General features: G+C 36.7%; 1 protein-coding gene across 1 annotated transcript in view; it reads left to right on the top strand.

The window, feature by feature from the left end:
- The window catches only part of LOC106873906 (DIS3-like exonuclease 2), a 126,009-nt gene that overhangs the window by 31,989 nt on the left and 88,515 nt on the right, over positions 1–5,505 (top strand). The window lies entirely within an intron of this gene.

Here is a 5,505-nt window from a genome sequence, read left to right as displayed (position 1 = left end):
GTGCACGTGTGTGTGTGTGTGTGCGTGTGTGTGTGTGACGTGTGTGTGTGCACGTGTGTGTGTGTGTGTGTGAGTCAGTCAGTCAATCAATAGAGAAAGAATCAGTTTCTAACCTAGATCCAAAGCTCCTTCATCGGAATTTCAACAACATCAACAGGGTTTTTTTGCATGTATGCAAACGTGCAGATTTGTATGTTTTGTTTCATGTATGTATTCTCATGCATATAGTTACATATCTAGACATGCTCATATATTCTTAAATGATAAACTTCTGGAAAGTTTTATAGACTTTTACAGTTCCAGTGATAGCTTGGATCTGTAGTTTTCAAATCAGCTTTCTCCTTTCTGCTTTTGAGAAGCTTAATTTCTCAAAATTGGTATTTAAGTAATGTGCTACATATCCCAGTGCTCCAATAATTACAGGTATAAACCTGAACTTGTAATCTGGATAGAGTAACTGCAAATTTCTCAATAGTTCAGCATAGGTATTTTCTTTTCCACTGATCTTCAGCTTTATGTTAACATCCACTGGGCAGCTGTACACAGTTTCTTTTCTCTATCCCAAATTACTATGTCACGTTTATTATGTTTACATTTTATTGAGGTTTTCACTGGGACAATTATTATGAGTGGCTATGGCTTCTACCATACTGTGGATTCTTATTTCTTTGGCTTCGGGGTTATCCTTCTGATGGATCTCATTTCAGAGTATCCTAGCTACAGCATCATGTCTCATTGGTAGATAATATGATGTCATTTTCAGACAACTGCTTATGATGTGGGTAATATCTTCAGTGTTAACTCCATAAAGCCTGAATCGGTTATCACATTTTGCTGCTTTTCCCGTGTCTCTGTCCCTTTGTACATCAGGTATTTGGTTGATATTTCCTGTTCCTGGATTGCAGGAACTGGAAATATCCCTTCAAAGTGGGAGTTAGTAATTTGGTTATTGGTCCATAATAAACTGCTTTGATGGTCAATGTTACTATCATCCCAGAGCTTTCTACTAACATATTCATGCATGTTCTTCTGTTCATATATGCTCATCCTTTCATCTGATGTATGCCAGTACATAGATTTTCTTCTCTGTCCCAAATAACGAGATTTGGCCTGCTATGCTTACACTTGACAGATATTTTAATGACATGTGCTGGTATTTGAGCATGTATTCTTTAACAAGAGGATTCACTATATTTATTCCTGGACAGTTTTTTTTTCCAAATGGCATTGCATAATGTTTTTACAACATCATGTCACATAGGGAGGTAGTACCTTGATGACATTTATGTATGTATGTATGCATATATGTATGTATGTATGTATGTATGTATGTATGATGTATGTATGTATGTATGTATGATGTATGTATGATGTATGTATGTATGTATGCTGTATGTATGTATGTATGAATGTAATAGGAGGCACAATGGCCCAGTGGTTAGGGCAGCGGACTCGCGGTCATAGGATCGCGGTTTTGATTCCCAGACCGGGCGTTGTGAGTGTTAATTGAGCGAAAACATCTAAAGCTCCATGTGGCTCCGGCGGAGGATGGTGGCGAACCCTGCTGTACTCTTTCACCACAACTTTCTCTCACTCTTACTTCCTGTTTTCCTTTGTGCCTGTAATTCAAAGGGTCAGCCTTGTCACACTGTGTCACGCTGAATATCCCCGAGAACTACATTAAGGGTACACGTGTCTGTGGAGTGCTCAGCCACTTGCACGTTAATTTCACGAGCAGGCTGTTCCGTTGATCAGATCAACTGGAACCCTCGATGTCGTAAGCGACAGAGTGCCAACAATGAATGTAATAAGCGCAAGCATGACTATGTGGATATAACTAAAGAAAAGAAAAACAGCTGTGTCATAGCGCTTTTGTAATTAAAATACTTATGCACTAGTATCACATAAAATTTACCCAAGTTGGCCACATGGAAAAAGCACCTGTGATGGCACAACATAAGAAGCACCTACGCTGATGCCATTAGAGGCATCAAGAAAAGCATCCAGCTGTTGAAACCATGCCAAAACAGCTGATTGGAGCCTGATGCAGGCCTCCAGCTTGCCAGATCCTGTCAAACTGTCCAACCCATGCCAGCATGAAAAACAGACGTTAAAAGAAGATGACAATGACCAACCATACATGAAATGAGATCATAACATGAGGAGAATGGATGTTTGATTCATTTGTTGGAAATTGGAAACAAAAACATTTTATTTGAGATTCCAAAATATTTGGAAATGAATAAAAGGAAAGTATACATAATATTTAACAGCACGTGAAAAAGAACATGTGTGTGTGTGTGTGTGTGTATTTCTCAGAAGTTGATAAAATTACTTAGAAATGTATAAAACGAAAGTGAAACCATTTCTAAGAACCAAAGTGAAAGAATAGATGTGTATAATAATAATAATAATGATAATAATAATAATAATAATAATAATAAAAATAATAATAATAATAATAATAAATGTCCGGATGCAGTACCAGGCAGTGGCTTTCATGGCTTCTGATCTTAATTGATTAGAAGTGTTATCATGTACATTGTTTTGTCTTGGTATAAAAGATGGTCTACAGCAAATATTCTGCTCAATACCACAGATTTGCTTGTCAGTTGTTTGACCGTAACCAGCTGAGCATGTCCCTTGGTGGCTGATGATATGTGCATCTCTGATCACGAACAGAAGTAGTGGGAGAGCATGATAACCATGTGTTGAGAGGAATTCTTTGGGGTTTGAATAATTCACCTTTGGAAATATGGGTGTTTTGCTCAACATCCTTAAACAAACCTTACTCAGGGACCTTTTGAGTGAGATGGGCTACTTGACCTAAAGAAAATTCTAACTGGGCCCCACCTGTGAGGTCATGCGCCGTTTATTTTGATATGAGGTCACCATGTTGCGCACATATGCTTGTGATGCATGTGCCTGGTGTACGCTTATCAGACGTGTAGTCATGATGGGTATAATGGGCTTCGTATATTTTATCCCAGTGTCACTACTCTCTCACTCAATAATAATAATAATAATAATAATAATAATAATAATAATAATTGTGTAATGAAAAAAATTTATAGAAGAAATGAATACAAAAAAAGAAAAAGCATGGAAGGGAAAAATGTATGATCAGTTTGCAAGAGATGTGAATGCCAAGACAGATGCAGAGGACTGGTGGCTATGGATGAAGAGAAGTGACCCGAAGAAAGAGACAGAAGAACTGATATATGCAGCTCAAGAACATGCATTAAGGACCAACTATGTGAAGTGCAGAATGGACAACACTACCGACAGCAACAAATGTAGAATGTGAGAGGAGTGAAATGGTATGGCACATCATTAGCGAATGCCTATAATTGGCACAATGTGAATGCAAAAGACACTGACAATGTGGCAAGAATGATCCATTGGGAGGTCTGTGGAAATCATGGTCTACAAAGAACTTAAACGTGGTATAAGAAAACCCCTGAAGGAGTCACCGAAAATGAGAATCGCAAAATATTGAGGGATGCAATGATTCAGTGTGATCACCTGACCAGACATTGTTGTGGTGAATAAAAAAGAAAGAGCATGCATGATAATCGATATAGCGTGCCCTGGTGACAACAAAATGAATGTGAAAGAAGAAGAAAAAACAAACAACTATGATGATTTGAAGTGGGATATATGAAGGTTGTGGTCAGTGAAGAGAGTCAATGTGATACCAATAGTAATTGGCTGTTGTGTCCTTCTTTGAACTCACCATATATGTCACTTTGTAATGTGGACTTATAACAAGGTTATAACAAAACAAATATAAATCAGAAACATGTAACAAACAATATCTCTTCTCAATGACTTCTAGGACTGTTTTCACAAAGCGCCTACACACACCACACTGTCCCTCACTGACAGTGCGCATGCACCTTTATACAGTTTAGGACAGTTGACTTGCTATCCCACAGGGGTGTCAGGATTTCACCACAACATCTCCCCTTTTTAAGTTTGACTTTTGTTGGAAGTCAATATTTTTCTTTTATTTATTATCTCTATTACTACTTCTCCCCAACTTTTGTTTTTAATTCTCTAGGAAGAAATTGGAAATTTTTTTTCGTTTTTGGTCTACTTGCAAAAGTTCTGTTTGCTTTCTTTTCCTAGTCGCTGTACTCATTGGTTTGATTATTCCTTGAGGTATTGGGACATCAAGAATGTCATAAAGAAATTCCATGGGCTCTTCATGTCTTATTCTTTCTTCCTTAAACCTTTTTGCAGTTGGTTTAAATGTCTCTTGTGTTCCCACATATGACCTTTTACCATGTACATTATTTTTCCTAAATATTTACTTATTATACCTTCTTCCTAATTTTCCTTTCCGTTTCTGTATATTTAAAAAAAAAACCTTGTCACCGATTTTGACGTATTTCATCTTATTTTCAGTGTTTCTCTCCATTTTTTTCTTTTCTTCTTGGTAGTAATTTGTCAAACACTGACCTGACTTTTCTGACAAACATTAGTTCAGCCGGCAACATACCTGAAGTGGTGTTGAGGTTAGGCGTTATTCAGTAGACACTTAAGAATTGCACCAATGCAGTATCAGCTAGTAGTTCATTTCTAGCTATTTTCAGCTCCCTCTTAAACATGTCTACAAAATGTTCCGCTTGTCCATTCGATCTCAGATGGTATGGTGGAGTAGTAATATGCTCCATTACATGCATTTTGCAAAAGTTTTAAAATTCCTTTGACGTGAACTGTGTTCCGTTATCAGACACTATAGTATCTGGGACACCATATCGCACAAAAAGTTCATCCAGAAATTCCATCGTTACTTTGGAGGTTGGCTTCACACATTTACATATTTCCAGCCATTTAACGGTCCTGTGAAGTCCATGTGTAATCTTGACCAAGGTACATCAGTGTTGGGCCAAGGTTGAATTTTTACAGGTGGTGCCTTTGCTGCCAGGGCACAATCCTTGCAGGCTTTCACCAATTTTTCAATATCCTGTTCGATATTCAGCCAGTAAACATAGCTTCACATCAACGCTTTTGTTCTTGCAATTCTTGGGTGTATAGATTTAGAGAAAAGAACCAAAGTTCATGAACTCATCCATGAAAATCCACAGTCACATATAGAAAAATTAATAAGTAAATCCACAATAAATAAGTATAATATAATACACTTTGGTTCTTTTCTCTAAAACTATATATTTAAATATTTTATACTGTGAAACTTTTTAATTTTAATTTTTGATAAATTGAATTTAATTGAGATTTTACCTGTAAATTTGGATTTTTATCCCTAATATTATTATTATTATTATTATTTGCCTTACCTTCGAAACGCCTAGTTAGAATAGAGGCAGCTGACGAAGGATTAATTCCAAGTGGCTATCTGTTTTCCTATATGTTCGTTCCGTGGTCTGTAGTTCATTGTTCTAACATCCTGTACCCTGATATGCATCTATATACACATGTAGATGTAAGTATGTACATATATGTGTGTATACATGCATATATATTCTTTGTATTATATAT

This window comes from Octopus bimaculoides, chromosome 3 (genome assembly GCF_001194135.2).
Source record: "Octopus bimaculoides isolate UCB-OBI-ISO-001 chromosome 3, ASM119413v2, whole genome shotgun sequence".
Classification (NCBI taxonomy): Eukaryota; Metazoa; Mollusca; class Cephalopoda; order Octopoda; family Octopodidae; genus Octopus; species Octopus bimaculoides.
The sequence above is the reverse complement of the archived record's forward strand: the minus strand, read 5'-3'. Positions and strand labels throughout refer to the sequence as shown.